This window comes from Musca autumnalis, unplaced genomic scaffold (assembly GCF_047663935.1).
Source record: "Musca autumnalis isolate F117 unplaced genomic scaffold, ASM4766393v1 scaffold_3, whole genome shotgun sequence".
NCBI lineage: Eukaryota > Metazoa > Arthropoda > Insecta > Diptera > Muscidae > Musca > Musca autumnalis.
In genome coordinates this window covers 222,294,888-222,319,251 of record NW_027411866.1, presented here as the reverse complement: position 1 = coordinate 222,319,251, position 24,364 = coordinate 222,294,888, and the positions used below count along the sequence as shown (strand labels likewise).

Below are 24,364 nucleotides of genomic sequence, written 5' to 3'. Positions count from 1 at the left end.
ACAACGAAAATATCACAATAGTCGCAAATCCAACCCAACTTTTCAATTTTGCGATTTTAATCATAATGACGAATATCACAGAAGTTGATGGGGACTTTCCAAAAGCCAAGCCTGAGTATGAAAGTAGAAAATCCCATCTTTACAATGATGCAAAGTAGGTTGGCGTAGGTGGCCAAATAACGGAGGCATTGCAATCGTCGGTAATGCATCCCATTTTCCGATTTTTTTGTAATCACGCTACAGGTTGCAATTTTGATCGGATCGTCACGAAATTTTGTAAGTTAATGGGCGAACCAGAGGAAAAAGCCTACTGATGATGGCCGGATAATATTAAGGGTCGGAATGGGCAAAAACCTATTTAAGGAAAAGGTCAACGTTGTATTTCAAAGTCAATGCCTCTGTTTCATTAAGAGGTATATCAAAAGCAAATCATGGCACGGAAAGTAGAAAATATCACCTCTACAACGAGTAAAGTATGTTGTCATAGGTGGTCAAACAACAGAGATATCGCAATAGTCGGTAATACTTTCCATTTTCCGATTTTTTTTGTAATCACGCTACATGTCGCAATTTTGATCGGATCCCCACGAATTTTTTGGGAGTTGATGTGGGTCCCACAGACGAAGAAGCTTATTAAGTTTAGTGATGGTCGGATAATATTCAGGAGTCGGAATAAGCAAAAAGCTTATGTGGAGAAAAGTCAAAGTTTTTTTCTTATCTCCGATTCTGGTAGGGGTATTCCAAAAGGAAAGCCCGTCAATGAAAGAAGAAAAGATCTCCTTTATATTGATGCAAAGTATGTTGGCGTAAGTGGGCAAACAACCGAGTCCCAAAAGTCAGTAATATATTCAATTTTTCCATTTTTGTAATCACGCTACAGGTTGGAATTTTCATCGGATAGTCACGAATTTTTTGGGGGTTGATGGTGGCATTACAGAAGAAAAAGCCTATTGATTTTGGTGATAGTCGGATAATATTTAGGGGTCGGAATGGGGAAAAACGTATGTGGAGTCAAATTCAAAGTTTTATTCTTTGTGAATACATCGGCTTCTAGTAGGGGTATTCCAACGGTAAAGCCTGTTAATGGAAGAATAAAATATAACCTTTACATTGGAGTAATGTAGGTAGGTGGCCAAACAAGGGAGATACCACAATAGTGGGTAATGCATCCAATTCTTCCTTTTTTGCAATTGCGTTACAGGTCGCAATTTTGATCGGATGGTCACGAAATTTTGGTTGCTTATGGGGGTCTCAGAGAGAAAAAGGGAATATTATGATTGGTGGTAGTCGGATTATATTCCCTAAATGAAATGTTTACCAGTGAAAAGCTTATGCAGAGGGGTAGTGGTGTAGGGTATCACATGGTCGGCCCAGTCCCGACTATAGCCTTTGTTCACTTGTTTTGTTATTGTTTTTGTATGTTTGCTCCAGTTAGCATGGATTTTTGTTAGTTCTTATTTTTTATTGTTCGGCGCCTCTAATTCGATTACATTGTCGATGTAATCTACATTTTGTAAACTTTTGAGTGGATAAAATGGAAATTGCATAAAAATTAAAATAAAAGATATGTGTCAACAGCCTTAAATGCCTTATGTCAATCAGATCAGATCACAATGGATGTGGATGGGTGTGCGGGTATTCGGGTAAACAAAAGGGATTTTGTCAACCGGGAATTGTGTCATGCGAAAGTAGTTGCTTTTGCGATTTGGAACAATTTTGTGTGTCCTAGTTTGTATGTTGAAAGGAGATTGGGTGTTCGAATGTTGTGGGACGCAGGTAGGTGTAGCTTTAAGAAAGTTTTTTGTGGTGTAATGTATAAACTGGGATGGTATATGGTGACCCAGTTAAATATGTCTAATTCTTAAATATGAGCGTGGAATGCAAACTAAGTTGAAGAAAGAAAAATAATTGTAAAAATCTTTTATTGTGGCTAAACCGGAAGTTGTTGTATGAGAGAAAAAATTGTGAGATTTTTAGTACTTTCGCAATCTTTATTTTAAACAGCAAAAAACACAGGTACGCGAATGAACTATTATTTCATTAATTGTTTAAAAAAAGTAGTTTAGTGCCTGCAAGGTATTTGGGATATTTACTTCCTACTTACATACTTAGCTGGCCCATAACAGAACATTTGTTCTATAGGCCGAACTAAGAAAAGATCTCCAATTCTCTCTGTTTAGTGCTACGCTTTTTGGAATACCGCGCTTTGCCATCTCTTCATCCATTTGTTTGAGCCATCTATTCTTTGGCCTGTAAATTCTGCGTGGACCGCCATGTGGCTCGAATTTATACGCCTGCTTAGCGGGTTCATTATCGCTCATTCTTATTATATGGCCTAGCCAACGCAATCGCTGCATCTCGATACGTTCAACTGTATTGATGTCGTTGTATAGCACACACAGCTCGTGGTTCATACGACGGCGATACGACGCAGATGGGTCCGTAGATCTTTCGAAGAATTTTTCTCTCAAACACACCAAGCACTGCCTTATCTGCTTGCGCAAGTACCCAGGCTTCGGAACCATACATAAGCATGGGTAATATCAGTGTTTTGTAAAGCGTTATTTTTGTTTGACGAGTTGTGGTTTGTTTTTAAAGTGCTTACTTAAGCCAAAGTAGCATCTGTTGGCCAATACAATTCTTCTCTTTATTTCACAACTGATGTCGTTTGTTGTTTTTACGGAGGTGCCGAGGTAGACGAAGTCTTTTACTACCTCAAAATTATAGGAACCAACTTCAAAAGTTGGTCCGATCTCAATGGACGCATTGCGCGTCGACACCATCAGCTTGGTCTTCTCGCCGTTTACCGCCAGACTCACTTTAGCAGATTCTCCTTCGACCTTCATAAATGTATCTGTTACTTCTTTTACTGATCGTCCCATGATATCTATATCATCAGCACAAACAAGGAACATGTGGCTATTGGTGTTGATTGTGCCACTTCTTTTGACGTTTGCCTCTAACCTTTTCTAGCAGGAAATTGAACAGGTCACACGAAAGGCTGTCTCCTTGCCTGAAACCTCTTTTGGTACAAAACTCTTCGGAGAGGTTCTTTCCTATTTTAACTGAAGATCTTGTGTCAGTTAGAGTAATTTTACAAAGCCGAATGAGCTTTGCAGGGATACCAAATTCGGACATGGCTTGGAATACCTTTGAACGTAGTGGGCTGTCGAAGGCTGCTTTATAATCGGAAAAAAGGTGGTAGGTGTCGATCTGCATCTCTTGGGTCTTCTCCAGGATTTGCCGCAGGGTAAATATATGGTCAATGATGGACTTGTCAGGTCTAAGGCCACATTGGTATGGTCCAATTATTTCGTTGACCATGGGCTTTAGTCGTTCGCACACCTTGTAGGCGAAAGGGAGAAAATTTATGCCCCTATAGTTGGAGCATAAAGTCTTATCACCTTTCTTATGGGCGGGACACAGGATGCTCAGGTTCCAATCGTCGGGATGCCGGATTGAGCTAACTAGCTGCTGAATACACCTTATCAGCGTGTTGCCTCCGGTTTCAAACAGCTCGGCTGGTAGGCAATCTGCCGCCTTATTATTCTTCAGCCAGTTTATTGCTGTATTTACCTCATGTTGGCCGGGTGGTATACATTCAATACCATCTTCTGGGATTGGATCTGTGGTACCTTCGTCGACTTCGCAACTATTGGATACCAAAAGTTTGGGAAAACGCTCTTTCAATATCTTTAGCACACTACCTGTATCAGTTACCAGATTACCTTGCTGGTCTCTACAGGAGGATGTGCCATTTCCAAAGCCATCAGTTTGATGTTTCACTCTTTGGTAGAATTTTCGGACTTCATTTTGTCTCCTGTACATCTCGATTTGTTCACACTCCCGCTTTTCCATCTATCTTTTTTCCTGTGGAAAAGACGTTTCTCCTCCCTCCTTTTCTCCCGATACCTCTCTCGTGCGCTACGCGTTGCTACTCATTGTTAAGTATGCCGCATTTTTCTCTTCGGTAGCAGCACGACACTCCTGGTTATACCATCTTTGGTGGAGGTCTCTGGTATCCAAGTACTGATATTGCGGCTGTTTGCATGGAGTGGGCAATGTTTGTCCTGATATGTTGTCGGGACGAGGATTGCTTTGATTAAGCAGTTGGGCCAGGTGAGTGGAATATGCTGTGGCTATCTGTTGTGATTGCAGCTTACCGATGTCCAACTTCCGTGTTGTGTCTGTTCGCACTTTGTTTGCTACGTTTAATCTGGTACGTTTTTTTGCTGCAACAAGGTAGTGATCCGAGTTTATGTTTGCACCTCGGAACGATCGTACATCCAACACGCTTGATGCATGTCTTCCATCTATTACAACGTGATCAATTTGGTGCCCTTATGAATATCGAGATGCTTTAATCTGGTACTGCTAACTACCATGTTTCTTGCAGCTGCAAAGTCTATCAGCCTCATACCATTGTCAGATGTTTCACTGTGGAGACTGAATTTACCGACTGTTGGGCCAAAGATATTCTCCTTTCCAATTTTGGCATTAAAATCGCCTAGAATGATTTTAATGTCATGGGCGTTGCCCATAAGTTTCCTCTATGAGCTCGTAAAATATATCTTTGGTCTGTTCGTCCTTATCTTCAGTGGGAGCATGAGCGCTGATGTTGAAGAATTTAGCTTTTATTCGAATTGCAGCAAGTCTTTCATTCACTGGGGTGAAGCTGGAGACCAGATGTTTATACCTCCGACCTACTACAAATCCACAACCAAACTCATGCTTTGTGTCACGGCAGCTATATAATACCGTGCGTCACCTTTAGGTGTTGTTATGACGCCTTTCCCTATCCATCGTATTTCCTGTATGACAGTAATATCGGCCTAGTACTTTTCAAGTACGTCTGCCAATGCGAAGATGGCACCTTCTCTATAAAGAGTGCGAACATTCCAGGTGCAGATTCGCAGATTATAGTCCTTAAAACGTTTGCGGAGTTCGTCAACTTTAGAGGGGTTTGTTTTTCTTTTCTTTCGTTTTTTTCATAGTAGGAGGCTTACTAACTCGATGCCCAAACCCAAGTTTTGAACGTTCTTATGGGAGAACGCGCTGCACATGTTAGCTCACTACCTTTAACGGGTGTTAAAGGCAGTCCCCAGGTGACACCACGGGGAGGTTAGTGTCCACTTGAGATGAAAGAGGGACCAAGATAAATCCTGGGCTTTGCCATGATAAAGCCGGTCAAGACCGTTCCTATGTATCTTCCATCCCCTACGTCACCCATTTGGGATATTTTAGGGCCCATATTTTAAGATGTGTAGGGTTCCTATGGCGTTGTAATCAGGCCCACAATGACTACCCAATCAAAAATTGAACCTTTTCTTTATAATAAGATCTTGTTTTCTAACATCCACTCCATAAAGCGTACGGTAGTTCCTGAGGACAAACACTCTCATAGTACTAAACCCATGCAATTTCCTTCACCCACCATTCATATTAATTCATTTAATCACTTTGTTCTACTTCAATAAATCGCTGTTGATTTAATTGAATTTCTAATTCTGAGTTCTTAATTGGTGGGCTGAATGAAACCCCATTCCATTTAGTGTAATGCGTCGTCTACTCTTCCTACTTCCTCTTAGCGTTTTAGCATACGACTTCAAACATAGCGATTATTCAAATTACTTTTACGCCAGCATAATCCATCCAAGTACCAAAAAGTGGATTATTTCCATATCTCTCAAACACTTGAAACCTCATTGCTGATGCTTAGCTCAGCTTAGCTGCAGGCTGGGTGACTAAAATGCTTTCGCTTAGCTCTTGGTCGATTGTCTTTTGCCAGGCACAAACTACGAATATCTAGCCGAAAAAACGGAAACTATTAAAGTATTCCCCACTTTCTTATTTCTACAACGTGGCAGTTCATTGCTCTTCCTTTGTTTTCTTAAAGAAGAACAAGAACAAGAAGAAAAGAAAGAAACTTTTGACTTAAGTCAGTTCGACAAGAAAAAGGAGAAGTGGAAGAAGAAAACAAGAAGAAGAAAGTTAATGCTAGTAAATCGCCGGTGAATAAAAAATGCACACACACCGAGAAGAAGAAAAAGAAACTAAACTGATGAGATTTGTGAATGGTGTAGAAAAAAGTAAATTTGCCAATTAAAGCAAACGTTTTCTATCTTCTTTATCTCCATCGTCATCTCCATCATCATCGTTGTCGTTATCTTCATCATCTTCAATATTTCAAGTTTCCACAACGTTTTACTCAAGTCATTCATGTTAAACAAAGACAAAATCCCATTTAAATGGAATTTTCAGACATCATTGCCGTACCGGGCATTGCATTGAATGACAGGAAGACTTACCGACAACGTTTTCATAAAATGCGGAAAATATGGGGAGGGATGAAAGACTGATTTATCAATGAAATCCAAGTGTTATTTTATGTGTGTACTAAGTGATTCGGAGAATTAAACGTTGGTTTGCATCCGAACAAATTGTAGGACATTGGAATATCGCACGCAGATCTAACTTCTTTTATGTATCGTCATTTTGGTTAGTTAATTGAGTTTATGGAGGTATTTGTTGTATGAGGTGGAAGTAATATAGAATTTCAATTGATTCGATAAATTGAGCTGAAGCTCTGTTTCGGAGCACCATGTCAATCCGATTTTAGGATTTCCCTTTGCCTTAAAATGTATAGCTGAACTATAATTCGCGCGATATTATTATTTCGAAAATTGACACAGGACTCTTTTCTAGTGTTTTTCTCTCAAAAACACAAATTCCTGACTCATCGGCTTGCATATTACTACTCGGAGTCGATATAGACCTATGTCCATTTGTCTATCTGGTTGGTTAATACGATACATTCGAAGGGGGTAACTTATTTGATCCAAACCAATAACATTGTAATATTTCTTCCAAACTTAGATCAAGCTCGGAAATGGAATATGTCGGACCACTCGTTCGGGTACCTCCCTCACAAAAGCTTACAAACTTTTATTTAAATACAAGTTTAGACGTTTTAAAATGTTCACAGAAGTTCTAGTGGTCCCAAAAGCTATAAAAAATCGTGGTTAGCACGATAATTATAGAAATGGGGTAACTGACATTGGTTCAACTTTTGAACATCGATATATTTCTCTTCATAGCAACGGCCCTGACCACTGACTTCTCAGTGGTGTCACCTGAGAAGATGCTGTTAACACCAGTTAAATGTAGTGAGCTAAAATGTGCCGCGCCTTCCGCCATAATAACGTTAAAATCTTTGGTTGGGTGTTTGGCTAGTAACCGATCCCTCAAAAAACATCCTACTATGAAAAAACAAAGAAAAAACAAACCCCTCTAAAGTTGGCCATGGATTTAGAAAGATGTTTCAGCAACACCTAAAGGTGACGCACTGCATGCCATGATATATAATGCCAAAATTGGAAATGATAATATCTTTGGCCAAACAGTCGGGAAATTCAGAGTCCACAGTGAAACGCCTGTCGATGAAATGAGGCTGATAGACTTATCAGCAGCAAAAAATATGGTAGTTAGCAGAACCAGATTTAAGCATCTCCATACCAAAAAAAAAAACAAGAAACCAAACTGACCAAATTGTGATAGGTTGAAAACACTTATCGAGCGTGTCGGATGTACGATCGTTCCAAGGAACAAGCATAGTCTCGGTCCACCACCTTGTTGCAGCAAACATCTCAAAACAATGGCAAAGTATTGCCCAATCTATGCAGACAGCCCCAAAATCCATACTTGGATACCAGAACCCATGGAATGACCAGAAGTGTTATGATGCTACCGAATATGGAAAATGCGACATACAGGGCTACTCTAAAATCAGTAGCAACAGGAACAGGTAAAAAAGCATCAGTCGGCTTTGCCGACAGAAATATACCCTCAGCCAGTGTGTTGTTTATTGAGGTTTCCAAAATTTTGGGCGTATGAACCGACAAAAATAGGGATTGGATTAAAGCGCAAATATTTGCGGGGGATATTGATAGATAGGGCTTTTGTACCATACTTGGGGTTTTTTTCACGTTTCGGGCTGTCTTCTCAAGAATTGTGGACTTACCCCTAAAAAAACTTTTACTGTCGTATTTGAGGCAGCGAATGCAAATTGCTTCAACAACAATCAAATTGATTCGAGAGCAGGTCTTAAAGTGAATTTATCCGAAATTTTTTGTGGGAGATATCCGAAGGAGGGGACAAATATTGTCCATATTCGAACCTGATCTATATCTGGTAGTAATATTAGGATGTGCAAAGTATGGACCAAATCGGTCACTTCGAGTTATCGTGCGCACAATTTTTCCGAACATTTTTCAACTTTTGTTGGAGAGGTACCTGAAGAAGTGGACCGATGTGGCTTTTCTTCGAACTTAAACTAATTTTGAACAAAATACTACTAAGGCCAAATTTTGGAGCGAATCGTTCGAGAATTATCTAGAGCTTCAACTACTACACACGGTGTCATAGGGGTTTTTTGTATCTTTTAGGCCATTTTCTCAGGAAGTATGGACTTGCCCCTGATGTAACTTGTACCGTTGTACGGAGGGAGTGAATACAAGTTGTTACAACAAAAATCGAAGCGATTTGAGAGCAGGTCCTAAACTGAACTTTTCCGAAATTTTGTGTGGGAGGTACCCGAAGGAGTAGACTGATTGAGTACATATTGGAACCTCATCTAAGTCTGGTAGAAATTTCACGATGTGCAAAGTATGGATCAAATCAGCTACTTCCTTCAAGAGTTATCGTGCGCACAATTTTTCCGAACATTTTCGAACTTTTGTGGGGGAGGTACCGGAAGGAGTGGGCCGATATAGCCCATCTTCGAACTTAAACTAAGTTCGGGCAAAATATTACGAAAGCCAAATTTTGGACCGAATCGGTTGATCGAGAGTTATCGTGCGCTCCAGCCAGACAGACGGACGGACATGGCTAAATCAACTCCAAATTGTCTGAAACACATTTCGTCCAAACATACTTGGGGTCTAAAACCTTTATTTCGATGGGGCACATTTTGCCCGTATATACCCTCATTAGCATAAATGCTGAGGGTATAAAAAGAGAGAAATGGAAGGGCAGAAATGTGAAAAAATCGAGATGTACAGGAGCCACAATGAAATCCGAAAATTCTACCAAAGAGCTAAACATCAAAATTATGACGAGCAATGTGATCTGGTTACAGGTACATATAATGTATTCGGGATATGGAAAGAGTATTTACCCAAATTGCGAAGACGACTATGATACCATAGAACTGATCCCAGAAGATGGTAATGTGTGTATACAGTCCGACCAAAATGAGGTGATGACAGAAATAAACTGGCTGAAGAATAATAAGGCAGCAGGAGCAGCTGATCAGCCGAGGTGTTCAAAACTGGGGGCAACACCATCCATCCACCATACTCCATCTGGCAGAAACAATGCCTACCCGACGATTGGATGCTGAGCATCCCGTGCCCCGTCCACAAAAATGGATATAAGACTGTGTGCTCTAACTGTAGGGGCTTAAGTCTTATCCCTATTGCTTAAAAGATTGTGTCAGGGATATTGTGCGAACGACTAAAGCCTATGGTAAACGAATTAACTGGACCATATCGATGATGCTTTGGACCTGGCAAACTCATAATTGACCAGTTGTTTACCTTGCGGTAAATGCTGGAAAAACCCCAAGAGATGTAGATTGACACTTTTTCATCGTTTTGTTGATAGGGCAACCTTTGACTATAGAGCAGCCTTTGACATCCCCATACGCTAAAAGGTACTCGAAGCTATGTATGAATTTGTTATCCCCGCAAAGCTCATTCGGCATTGTAAGATGACTTGAACTGATACCCAGTCCTCAGCTAAAATAGGAAGGAAGCACTCCGAAGAGTTTATTACCAAAAGAGATTTCACCTAAAGATACAGCCTTTCGTGTGACCTATTCAACATTCGGTTAGAAAAGATTATACGAGATGCAGATGTCAAACGAAATGACACAATTTACACCTTTTACTTGCTAATGCTGATGACTTTGACAGCTTGGGTCGATCAGTAAAAGGAGTAACTGATATCTTTAAGAAGCGTCCAACAGTAAATGGCCACAAAACCAAGGTAATAGTAGTAATAATTGTAATATAATAATTGTTCCACAAACATCCCAGATGGGACAAGGAAATCGGGAGGTACCGTTATATGGGGACTATAGGTAGTACTGGAACCTCAAATGTCAAATTACAACTAAATCATAGACTAAAGTCCTTGGAAAGATATTCTTAAAAAATCCAGATCCATGAAAAAATATTTTTAAAAATCCATGTTCTTGGAAAAATATTATTAAAAAATCCACGTCCTTGAAAAAATATTATTTAAAAAATCCACGTCCTTCGATAGAAATTCCTCTGTGGAAAAATAGTCTCTCTTTCAGACAGTGTGGATTAGGTTAAGCAATGTCCGTCCGTCTGGCTGGTGCGCACGATTACTCTCGAACGATGCATTCGTAATGTTTTGTCCAAACTACCCAGCAAAACTTCGGGTTGGATAGTCATTATGTAACCCATTACAAAGTAATGTAAACAAAAATAACTACTTATATTACTTCTTATTAAGTTATGAGTAAGCTCGAAGTTAAAGTTCGAAGATGGGCCATATCGGTCCAATCCTGCCGGCACCTTCCCCACAAAAGTTCAAAAATTGTCGGTAAAATTATGCACACGACAACTCTCGAAGAGAGTAACCAAATTGGTCATATCTTTGCATATTGTAATATTACTTCCAGGCATAGATCGGGTATGAATATGGACTATATCGGTCCGCTCCTTCGGGTACCTCCCACACAAAATGCGCAAAAATTCTCCTTCCTTCCGCCTCCTTTACGACAATACAACTTATTTCGAGGGCAAGTCTATAAGTACATAAAAGCTACAAGAAACCTCGTTTTTGAACATTTTTCCAAAAAGTTATTCTTCCGGGTCCTGTTACGACGGCTTCATTTGTTTGGGGGCAAGTCTTTACTAACTGAGATAATGGCTCAAAATCTCCAAAAACATCTGCCGGTACCAACTAAACTGTTTAGTACGTAAGATATCCCTCAAACGGAGAAACTGATTTGGTCCAAACGTTGTAGATCGTAGTATTTCTTACAGCATCGAATTATGTCCGACTACCACACTTCCTGAGAAATTGACCAAATACTCAAAAAACTTCTATAGTCGTCTGAAGTATTGTGTTTGCTTGTTGTCTTTAGGTGCGAGGCTGAGAGAATATCTCTTTCGGCACAGCTGACTGATTCTTTTTTACTTGTTTTAAACATTGATTAAGTTCTTTGATCCTCCCACACAAAATTTCAAATTTTTTCGCAAAAGTTCAGTTCAAGGGCATGTGTCGGATAGTTTTTATTTTTGCAGTAGGTTCCCTCGCTGTGTATATTACGACGGTACATTTTTTGAGCACAAGACTATACTTCCTCTAAAACTCTACCGGCATCAACTAAGATAAAGTCCTGTTTACATCGATATTATGATCTACGTGTGCAGGATTCATGGGTTCATCCTGAAAAAATGATCGAAAACTCTTAAAAAAATTCTACGGTGACCAACTAAAATGGCTTGGGTGCATGATAATTATCGAAAGGAGTGACTGACAGTGGTCCGACCTTTTAGTAAGGGTTATTATGCCTTTGTCAATTTTTATGTAACATACAAAAGGAAACCAGATAGAGATAGATCCTTTTAGGGATATACAATAGCCCAATAAAGAAAGTCATCTAAAAGACAAATTCAACAAAAAATACAACACTGCATCTTAATTTGTTGTCAAAAGTTGTTGTTGCTATGAATAAAAATTATTTCGCCTTGATTTTGTTATTGTTAAAAATGTTTATTTATTATACCCTCAGCATTTATGCTTTCATTCGGGCAAAATGTGCCTCATCGAAATAATGGTTTCAGACCCCAAGTATGTTTGGACGAAATGTGATTCAGACAATTTGGAGTCGATTGAGCAATGTCCGTCAGTCTGTCTGTCTGTCTGGCTGGCTGGAGCGCACGATAACTCTCGATTCGCTTCAAATTTTGGTTTTCGTAATATTTTACTCAAGCTTAGTTTAAGTTCGAAGATGGGCTATATCGCTTTGATTTTTGTTTTAGCAACTTGTATTCACTGGTCTCTGTACGACGGTACAAGATTCATCAGGGGCAAATACATACTTCCTGAGAAAATAGCCTGAAAGTTTAAAAAAACCTCTATGACACCGTGTGAGGTGGTTGGAGCGCAAGATAACTCTCGAACGCATCTGCCGACTCGGTCCAAAATTTGACCTTAGTAATATTTTGTCTAAACATTGTTTAAGTTTGAAGATAAGCCATATCGGTCCACTCCTTCAGGTACCTTCCCCACAAAAAGTTCAAACAATTTCGGAAAAATTATTCATACGCTAACTCTTGAAGGGTCTATACTTTACACATCCTAATATATCTACCAGATGTAGTCCAGGTTCAAATATGGACTATATTTCTCCACTCCATCCGGTACCTCCCAAACAAAATTTCGGATAAGTTCACTGTAAGACCTGATATCGAATCACTTTGATTTTTGTTGAAGCAACTTGCATTCGCTGCCTCAATTACGATGGTAAAAGTTTTTTAGGGGCAAGTCCACACTTCTTGAGCAAACAGCCCGAAGATTGTAAAAACCCCCCTATGGCACCATATGTTGCGGTCGGAGATCCATTTCCATAACGGTCAATGTCGATTTTTTTCGATTTTTAAACCTCCCTAAATACATACGTATGTATTTTGGAAAAAATTGTTTCAAAATACACAGGCTGAGGGTATATCTCTGTCGGCAAAGCCGACTGATACTTTTTTACTTGTTTTTGATATATTTTATATCACGCAACAATTAACATCACAAAGCACAAGATAATTGTAGAAACATATTTTATTCGCGATAAAATATTTTTTCCTATAGCCCCGATATAGCGGTACGACCCAATTTAGTTCAAATCTAATAACTCTTTTTTAACGCAGTTGCAGTTGACCAATCGAACTGAAACTTTGCACACTTTTCAGATTTGGATGACAATACATGAATATGGGCCCATTTTTTCCTACAGCCCCCATATAGCGGTACCACCCGATTTTATGTATTTTGAGGATTTTTTTTTCGTTTTTGCCCGAATTAGCTGTCATTCGACATTTGGGATTTCCAATGATACAGACATTGTCCCACCACAAATTGTGAACATATGTCCAGATTTTGGTATAGCCCCCTTTTAGCGGTACCACCCGATTTCAAGTATTATGAGGATTTTATCTTCATTTTTAACCCGAATAGGCTATAATTTGGCATTTAGGGTTCCCAATGGTACTGAAACTTCCCTACCAAAATTTTTGGACATACACTCCACGTCAGTAGAATAGAACACCTAAATTTTTGTTAATGTTAGCTTATTTATCACAAAGCGAATGTATCTGCGTTTTCAATCTTAAGGGGATTTAAAGTCTATGATGTTCCGTATCAAACACAGAAAAAATAATTTTTCTAGCTCTTCGCGAAATGATTTTCTGATCAATTTTCAGATAGTACTATGAAAAATAGACATTTATTTTTGGTCATCAGGATAGAACAGTCACTTTATTTTCGCGAATTATTTGAGATATTAACGCCGAAATTTCTTTTAGTCGATAAAACTAGGCTTTCTAATCATTTTCCACCAAAGAAAACTATAAATTATTCCGCGGACACCGAAATAACAGCGTTAAAGGGTTTAATTTGACAGATATTTGAAACATCTCGGAATATCAATAGCAGTCGCGCAGTCATGTCATATTTCTTCACAATAAGATAGAATATGACACAGACAACCTCGACGGATACAATCGAGTGCTTCGGATGCTGATAAAATGGAACATTTTCAAAATAATTATGAAAAGCGTCAAAATTTCTCATAAAAACCATGATGTTTTGTTCAATAAAACGGTTTTTCCGCGAACAAGTTTGCCGTTTAAAGGTTTGGAAATATGCTCCACATTTACAGGAAAATAATGTGATATGAAATCAACCGCTATTTTAATACACTGAGGGAAATTTTAGCACATTTTCAAATTGAACACACCCTTTGGACTATGAATTTTATATGTGTTCTTATTTCGGTGTCCGCGACTGTTCTCAACAGTGTTATGCTCCAATATAAATGGACCAGGTTATGCGCTCCATGCCGGATTTTACGAATTAGTAGTTTTTTTTAACTGAAATCGCAAATGTAAAAGCCCCGTTTTCGCGGAAAAACACAGTCATGGAAATTGGGGTTTTAGGTTTCGTATGTTGTTTTAAAAAGTACTACAATTTTTCTCTGTGTATGAAAATAACGGTTGTTTTCGTATCAGACTATCTTCCTTCAAATCTGGAGCATATTTTCAAACCGCTGAACGGCAGACTTGTTCGCGGAAAACCCGTTTTATTCAACAAAACATCATGGTTTTTATGAGAAATTTTGACGCTTTTCATAATTATTTTGAAAATGTTCCATTTTATCAGCATCCGAAGCACTCGATTGTATCCGTCGAGGTTGTCTGTGTCATATTCTATCTTATTGTGAAGAAATATGACATGACTGCGCGACTGCTATTGATATTCCGAGATGTTTCAAATATCTGTCAAATTAAACCCTTTAACGCTGTTATTTCGGTGTCCGCTAAATAATTTATAGTTTTCTTTGGTGGAAAATGATTAGAAAGCCTAGTTTTATCGACTAAAAGAAATTTCGGCGTTAATCTCTCAAAAATTCGCGAAAATAAAGTGACTGTTCTATCCTGATGACCAAAAATAAATGTCTATTTTTCATAGTACTATCTGAAAATTGATCAGAAAATCATTTCGCGAAGAGCTAGAAAAATTATTTTTTCTGTGTTTGATACGGAACATCATAGACTTTAAATCCCCTTAAGATTGAAAACGCAGATACATTCGCTTTGTGATAAATAAGCTAACATTAACAAAAATTTAGGTGTTCTATTCTACTGACGTGGAGTGTAGGTCCAGGTTTTGGTATAGCCCCCGGTACGGCCCGATTTCAAGTGTTTTAAGGATTTTATCTTCATTTTTAGGCCGAATTGGCTGTAACTTGGCATTTGGAGTCCCCAATGGTACAGAAACTTCTCCACAAAAAATTGTTGACATAGGTCCAGGTTTTGGTATATCCCCCATATAGTGGTACTACCCGATTTCATGTGTTTTAAGGATTTTATCTTCACTTTTAGCCAGAATTGGCTGTAACTTGGCATTTAAAGTTCCCAATGGTACAGGAACTCCCCCACCAAAAATTATGGACATAAGTCCATTTTTGTGTATAGCCTTTATATGACGGCACTACACGATTTCAGACTTTTTAAAGTTTTTGTCTAAATTTTCGGCCTAAATTGACTATAATTTTGTTCACAGTGGTCAAAAAAAAATATATTTACTAAAAAGTTAAAAATAAAAAATAATTTAAACAAATTAAGTTTCAGTGTTTTATTTAGAAATGCACTTAAAACTAGAAAATAATTTATCGCTTAGCCTCAATAAATATATTCTTTCTCATGATGGAATCTCTCAAATAAAACGCTTGCATTTAAATTAAAAATGGTGGCAAAATTAAACGGCAAGAGTTTTATTTGGGAGATTCCATCATTGAATGTTGGACGGAATTTGGTCTAGAAATAAATGTGCAAAATTATATGGAAATCGGTTAAGATTTAAGTATAGCTCCCATATATATTTTGGTGCACTTTCATGTATCTGATGCACCAAACCTGCTATATACATTAGAGTGGGGCGATTTGAACACCATCACGGGCGCCTGGAGTTTCTGATTCTTGGGATTGTACTGAGCAAAAAAGTCAACTAGACCATATGTCTACGGTGAAAATCGAGCCCCCGGATTTTGACTTGAAGTGTTTTTTCAAGGATTTTTGGACATTTTGGCATATAACAACCAAACCACTGAGATTTTCGATCCAACACAAAGAGAACAATTGTAGCCAATGATATACATATTCGGTTTATCGGTTACTTAAAACCGGTTCCAAAATCGGTTTTAATATCAGAATATCCGGTTCAAAAATTTAGATAACCGGATCTTTCCTCCAATAAAATTTGTTATTAACGTGTTCGTCATTACAAGTGCTATTTATGGTAAGTATTTCTGAAGCACCACAGACCAATAACGAATATACATAAAAACAAAACATAGTTTTCTGAACAAAAACCGGTAAAATGTCAAAAAGGACCATGAAAACGGGGAAATATTGATTGGTCATCAATGAGAACCTACCTAAAATCTTCTGAACAACATTTTTGTAGAATATTTGGATGCTGTAAAATCTCGCCTTGTGGTACTTTTACTACGGTTCAAAAACTAAAGGACGAAAAGGACATGAAAGGAATTGAGTTAGAGGGATGAAATATTCTACAAAAAGATTCACCATTCGATTTGACTGAAGACATGTAATGTCAAAATGAAGCTACAATAACGCTTTAGAGAGATATAAAGCTATTTGTTCACAAATTAAGGGGCCAAAATTAAACCATTAATCACGCAATATCTCGGAAACTTGACCTATGGTGAAAATTTCCTTTTGGGTTCTCAGTAAACTCACCAAGGGCTTTCATCTCCAAAAGAAATTTTCCACCCACTGACTTCGAGTTCCATTTTGTAGCACAGTGTCGTTTATCGATATTTTCCGAAAAATGTGCACCTTCTCGAGGCCATAACTACCTGAAGGAGCGTTCCAATGCTTTTGCGATGTACTAGAGAGTTCTTCATTATTGTATTGGCTACAATTGTTGTATTTCTATTGGATCGAAAATCTCAGTGGTTTGGTTGTTATATGCCAAAATATCAAAAAATCCTTGAAAAAAACTTCAAGTCAAAATCCGGGGACTCGATTTTCACCGTAGACATATGGTCTAGTTGACTTTTTTGCTCAGTACAATCCCAAAAATCAGAATCTCCAGGCGCCCGATAACACTTTTTTCCTTCCATACAAATCGATCTGCCTAATATACATATATCCGATTTCAAAGAAATTTGCAGTGTGTTAGCGGATTTGGTCTAGTAATAAAAGTGCCAAATTATATCGAAATCGGTTCAGATTTGTATATAGCTCCCATATAAATTTTATATATTCACAGTGGTGTTGGGTATTTGATTCTTTTCTTACTGGTTCACTTAAGGGCCCTTCGAGAATTGTTTTGAAATTTTCACCGAAGATAGTCCTTGTGATTCTGTGGTTCTTTTTTTGTGACAAGACTATGTATATGACCCAATAGCTTTAAAAATCATATGTTGACAAACTACATGGCGGATGATTTGTTAATAGATATTCAAAGTTTTCAATGTTAATCGATGCAAAATAAACAGAAATTTAGTACTTTCAGTAACCGGATTATGGAAGTTGCCGGTTAACCAACTTGCAGATAATCTATGTTCTCAAGCCTTTTCCCACATATTTCCATATTACACCTACCAGTAGTAAAATTTTTTACATCTTATATAATAAGTCACATTTATGTATCACATGGTTTTGGTTTATATTCGCTTATATATCAATAAATATGTGAACAACATCGTGCTTAGCATACATATTTATTCCAATAATATTGCATTTCAAGAGGATTTGCCATTGTGATATTGACATTATTATTAGTTCTATGCTAGAATAAAAATCTGATTATTCTAAAGCAGAATAAATAAATACAACAATCAATACAAATATTATAAAATAAATGCATTAAAAAGGAGTCAAACAACAAAACAGATCCCTGAAAAGTAAATATATATTTCAATAGAAAAAGATGAAAGGCAAACAACATAATTTTTCGATCATTGAACTTTAATTGTGAACAACAAAGTCCATGTGAACAAGTTCAAAACCAATCAGCTTCAAGCATTATTTTTGCTATATTTTTTATAACACTTCATTTTGATTTACAACGCCATGCTTACGAAACAAAGGAGGAGTAGTCCATGGAATATTTCTATGTGTGAACTTTGTTTTATACAAAGCTTCCCTTTTGTTTTGAATGCCATACAAAGTGGCTGGGCGAACAAAAAACGAAAAGAAAAACTGATTATACTCTGTGTGTGTTTAACAATTAAGACAACCATGACGTATGAGCAATATCCGTTGTAGTATTAATCATACGCCCTAAGGATAGGCACCATTCAAGAAAATACGTTGACATATATTTTTTGTTCATTTGTTTGTTTTCTCATATTAAAAACACTCTGTGTTTTTGTTTTGCTTGTAGTTTATCTCAACTCCAATTACTCCCAAACGGCTGGGGAGCAAAGCACACAACGGGCGTGGTGCAGTACTCCAATTGTAGTGCCACACACACACACACCGCCATCACCATCAGTTCATTAAACTTTTTGCCCAGTCGCCTACATTTACATCGTTGCACAGAAAATCTAAAGTTTCTTTTCATCTATTCTCTAGGTATATGGAGTATATGCGGTTCGGGTTTTGTTAATGTTGATGTTGTAGTTGTTGTTAACAATTGGGTTTATATACATAAATAAAAACGGTGTAGCTATGTTAAAGAGATTATAATTTTTTCTGAATGATATATTTTTATTCAAATGCTAAAAGATTAAAAGGCAACTTTCAAAAGAAGAAAGGATACTACTCGCATAACAAAAAATTCGACCCAGTTCTATTTTTGTTTTCAGTGAAAAGGGTCATCCATCTTATCGCCAAGACCGAACGTGTTTGACACATAGATCAATACGTGTTGTCGAACAATTATCATGGGGTAAAAATCCGTAATACATAACTAGTTTGGCACCATTAATCCTCTTTGTGATCGGAAACTAAGAACAGCCCGAACATCTGAAACTGAGAACAGCCCGTTATCATTCCCGGTTTCTCTTATAGCCATGCTGGACTGTATTTTTAATATATACGCGTATTGTAGTTTTGTATTTTTTTTTTTTCGTTATATTCCTATTGAATGGAGTTTTGCATGAAAAAATCACAACTTTTTTTCTGGCCTTTGAAACAAGAAAAAATAACACAACCAACTTCACGAAATTTTGTATTATGCCGACAACGACGTCGCACAAATGGGGAATCTCTAAATATGCTCTTCATTCAACAACAACCAACTATTTGAAATCTGTGTGATTTTTTTGTTCTATTTTTTGTTTTGCTGTTTGTTTAGTTAGTGGTTTTGATAGAGACATGCAAAGGAATGAATGAAAAAAAAAACGTATCTGCTGCTCAACACAAATATCACAAGGCGTTCGCTTCGGTTTGGTGGAGTTGTTGTTTTTGTGTTTATGCCATTTGATTCACAAAGAATGAATGTGAATTTGAATGGAAGTTAGACAAAAATTGAGAACAAAATTTAAATCGAAATCAAAGGAAGATTTTAATATTGTGGGTTAGAAGAACAATGTTATAGTATTTAATGACTAGATATAACTCTTCAGCCGTTTAAAATGTTATCGTCTCACAAACATGCGTTTGAAAATAAATATACAAAAAAAGAAAACTTTAGTTTTATTTACCGAAGAACAACTCTGCGGGACAAAATTGTTATCAATGGAGCTTCTTAAGTACAGCATAGACTGAATTAACGACAAGTAAAAAACTATCATTAGGCTTTGCCGACAGAGATATACCGTCAGGCAATGTGAATTGAAACTTTCATCTATGGACAATATTGAATTGAATAACGGCTACGCAACCAAAATCCTTTTCCCCCATAATTACTTATTAGAGGGTTTTCAGATTTTTGGCCTCTTTTTATACCCTCAGCATTTACTCTAACGAGGGTATATACACATTCATTGAGGCAAAATGTGTCTCATCGAAATAATGGTTTTAGACCCCCAAATTATGTTTGGACGATATCCGTTTTAGACAATTTGGAGTTGATTTAGCCATGTCCGTCTGTATGTATGTCTGTCTGGCTGGTGGAGCGCATGATAACTCTCGAACGGATCAACCGATTCGTTCCAAAACTTGGCTTTCGTAATATTTTGTCCAAACTTTTAAGTTCGAACATGGTTTATATCGGTCCACTCTTTCCGGTACCTCCCCCAAAAAAGTTCGGAAAATGTGTGCGCCCAATAACTCTTGAAGGAGGTAAACAATTCTGTCCGTACTCTGCACATCGTGAAATTTCTACCAGACTTGGATGAGGTTCCAATATGAATCCAATCGGTCCATTCCTTCGGGTAACTCCCACACAAAATTTCGGCAAAGTTCAGTCGCTTTCGAATTGCTTTGATTTTTATTTTAGCATCTTGTATTCACTACCCCCCATACGACGGTACAAGTTTCATTAAGGGCAAGTCCATACTTCCTGAGAAAATAGCCTGAAAGGTGCAAGAAAACTCCCTATGACACCGTGTGTAGTGGTTGGAGCAAAACGTAACTCTCGAACGGATCTGCCGATTCGGTCCAAAATTTTGCCTTGGTAATATTTTGTTCAAAGTTTGTTTAAGTTCGAAGATGAGCCCCCACAAAAATTCAAAGATTTTCGGAAAAATTGTGCGCAAGATAACTATTGAAGCGAGTGACCGATTTGGTCCATACTTTACACATCTTAATATATCTACCAGATATAGATCAGGTTCGAATGTGGATTATTTTTGTCCACTTCTTCAGGCACCTCCCACACAAAATTTCGGATATGTTTATTTAAAGACCTAGCTACTTGCATTCGCTGCCTCAATTACGAAGGTAACATTTTTTCAGGGGCAAGTCCATACTTCTTGAGAAAACAGCCCGAAAGGCACCATATGTAGTGGCTTGAGTAGAGCTGGCAAACCATCGATATTCCCAACATTAGATATTTTCGATATAATGTTTTAAAATATCGATTGCTATCGATATTATCGTTAAGTTGTCATCGCCATTAATTTGGATACGAAAATGGCGGAAATGTCAATGATTTTCTTAAAAAGTAGTTCACAGAAATGTAAAGGATAATAAACAACTGCTCTTATTTTGTAAAAAATTTAAAAATATACATTTTATTTTGCGGAAAAATTGGCCTGTTCTAGAACTGCAAGAATCTACTACTGTTTACTATTTTTTCCGATAACATAAAGGAAAAAATGTAATGGTTGTAAAAAATAGTAGATTCTTGCAGGTTCTGGAACAGACCAAATATGTACGTGTGACTACGGACTTACTTTCTTACACACACATAACCGAAAAGCAGCGAAATTTCTATTAGCTCTGTTCCTTTACGTGCAAGAATCTTCAAGTTTTACCACTTTTCACTCGAAAAGCGTTCCTTTACTTCTGACACCACAAAATTCATATGAGAGCAGTTCACAACTTTTGCTACTTTTGCCGGTTTTACCATTTTCAAAAGTAAAGGAACAGACCAATTTATTTCAATGGATTTTACGTTTAGGTCCGATAGTATCGATAGGCAAAACTATCCATCGATACTGAATTTTTAAATAATAATCGATATTATCGATAGTACCATTGATTTTTTGCCAGCTCTAGGCTGGAGAGCACGATATCTCTTGAACGGGGCAACCAATTTGGTTCAACCTTTGGATCTCCTACTATTTTTCCAAATTTAGTTTAACTTCTAAAATGGTCCATATCGATCCTCTCCTTAGGGTACCTCCCCCGCTAAAGTTCGACACTTGTGTCTATGTGCGGTTTAGGGTATGTTCGAATATTCTTTGGAAATGTATACCGATGATGTTCGTTGTGGTCCTGTTTACAGCGATATTATGTTTTCCTTGGATAAGTCCATGCTTCTTAACACACTAGTCCAAAATTTATACGATGACCCACTGAAAATTCTAAAGGGCGCGATACCTTTCTAAGAGATATGACTATCAAAATAAGATTCACTTCCATAATGGACTATGTCGGTGCATTCCTTCAAGTACCTAATCCGCAACACTTTCGAATTTTAATCCTAATCCACTTTTTTGTCGGCAAATTCAAATGTCCAAAAATGATCAAAAATTCTGTAAATACCCTAAATACATTCGATCTGTCCGTAGATGAAAGTTTCAATTCACATTGGCTGAGGGTATATAGCTGTCGGCAAAGCCGACTGACAGTTCTTTACTTGTTTATTCATAGAAGACCTCAAAAAGCTCTTATGCCCATAGAAGACGTTAGGAAGGTTCTCTATGCATAGAAGACATTAAGAAAGTATTCTTTCCAAATCGGTCACTTTCTACCCACAGAAAACTTTAAAATGATCTTCTGTCTGTATAAGTCCGTAAGGAAGTATTTTGTCCACAAAATACCTTATGAAGGTCTTCTGTCCCTAGAAGATCTTAGGAAGGGTTTCCATACATAGAAGACCTTAAGATGTCCTTAAAAGATTCTTCTCCCTCAAAAGGACCATAGAAAAGGCTGTCTGCTCATAGAATACTTTAAGATGATATTCTGAATAAAGGAGATTTTAGGAAGGTATTCTTTTGTTTAAAGAAAACCTGAAGAAATTCTTTCGTTTATATAAAACCATAAGAAAGCGTTCTGTCTCTAGAAGAACTTTATATGATCTTCTTCTTAAAGAAGGGTTTCTTTCCATAAAAGACCTAGAGAAGGTCTTCTGCCTATAGAAGACCTGGAGAAGAATGCTGAAGAAGTCTTTTGTACATAGAAGACCTTAAAAATATAGTCTATCAATAAGGGACCTTTAAAAAATCTTCTCTTCACCTTATCAATAGATAGAGATCTTAAAAAGGTATTATGTTGATGGAAGACCTTATAAGGATCTCTGTCTCTGTAAGGATCCGTATTAGGTATTTTATTAATAGACTGATATTCTGTCTTAAGTCCTGTCTTTAAAATTTGTTATCAATACCCCAAAATATTCGTAGTTTATAACTAACTATTTTGGTACGTATAAGTGTTGTCAGAACGTATACGCGCCACTGGTGTCTAATATTGAAATATTGGGTTTTAAATTATAATTTACAATTTTAGTTCTTTTCCATATTTTATATTCTTATCCCACAACATTTGGATAAAGACTTATACACCCAAAATGAACTATGTATGTTTAGTTTTCCCACGAATATCCCCGAAGAAACTAGGGAGACTTCTCTCAATGATATGGGACTTCCTTTTATAACTATGCTACTTGTAGAGAAGTTTTACATGTAAAAGTAAAAGTACCCAGGTAAGTAAGTGTAAAAGTACCCAGGAAATGTCATCTACATTATATTTTGCGATTTGGAATCCGGACATTTGGTATGCAAGGTGGGCGTTCTTACCACGGTGGTAGAATTACCTTAACGTGTGTATTACAGTTTTATAACATCTTGCAAAAAAATCCATTTTCCTGATGATGTAGGTCAAAACGTGCTACGTTTACATGTAGTATGGAGTAGAATATTCACTGTAGACTTACATTGTTCACATTTGCAAAGTACATTCTGTGTGAATAGAAAAGCTTATTAAAATTAAAATGATGGACGTGGGTCCTCGTCTCGATATAGGTTCCTAAATGTGACCAATTCGTATATTATTTCGTTCAAAATTAATCTACTTAGGTCAATAGTTTGTCCCTTGTTACCATCGAAAGCGTTTTGCGAAGCGAACTAACTTGAACACCAATAATTGCAGATTCATTTCTTCCAGTGGGTGTGTCAGGCATTTGAGAGCTTTTGGACAGAGCGAAATAGAGTTCTAAAAAGTCTTTAGTTCGGAACAACTGAAAACTGAGCTAATGATCAATAAGAAATGCTTAAACACAAGAAAAGCTTGAATGGCATGAGAGTTCTAGCGTGCATTGCATATGTTTGGGATCTGCTTATACTTTACAAAACAGATATCACTCTTCTCAGTGGATCGACGGAATAGGAACTTCACAACCATAGATGGTGTCACATTTTCCCTTCCCGCTGATGTTCTTGTGTAAACTATTGTGCGGAAGTGCGGTTGGATCAGAAGCCCTAATCCATTGTTTTTATCTCATTACATTATATTACTTACTTACTTAGCTGGCCCATTAAAGAACATTGGTTTCATAGACCGAACTAAGAAAAGATTTCCAATTCTCTCTGTTTAGTGCTTCGCTTTTTGGAATACCTCGCCTTGTCATAACTTCATCCACTTGTTTGCACAATCTATTCTTTGGCCTGCCAATTCTGCGTACACCACCATTTGGCCCGAATTTATACGCCTTTTTAGCGGGTTCATCATCGCTGATTCTTATGATATAGCCTTGCCAACGCAATCGTTGCATTTCGATAAGTTTATCTATACTGATGTCGTTGTATATCAGATACAGCTCGTGGTTCATACGACGTCGATATTCACCGTCAACGCAGATTGGTCCGTAGATCTCTCGAAGAATTTTTCTCTCAAACACACCAAGCACTGCCTTGTCTGCTTGCGCAAGTAGCCAGGCTTCGGAACCATACATCAGCTCGGGTAGTATC

General features: G+C 37.5%; 1 protein-coding gene across 1 annotated transcript in view; it reads left to right on the top strand.

The window, feature by feature from the left end:
- OtopLc (proton channel otopetrin-like c) overlaps positions 1-24,364 on the top strand; it is a 275,886-nt gene that overhangs the window by 159,913 nt on the left and 91,609 nt on the right. The window lies entirely within an intron of this gene.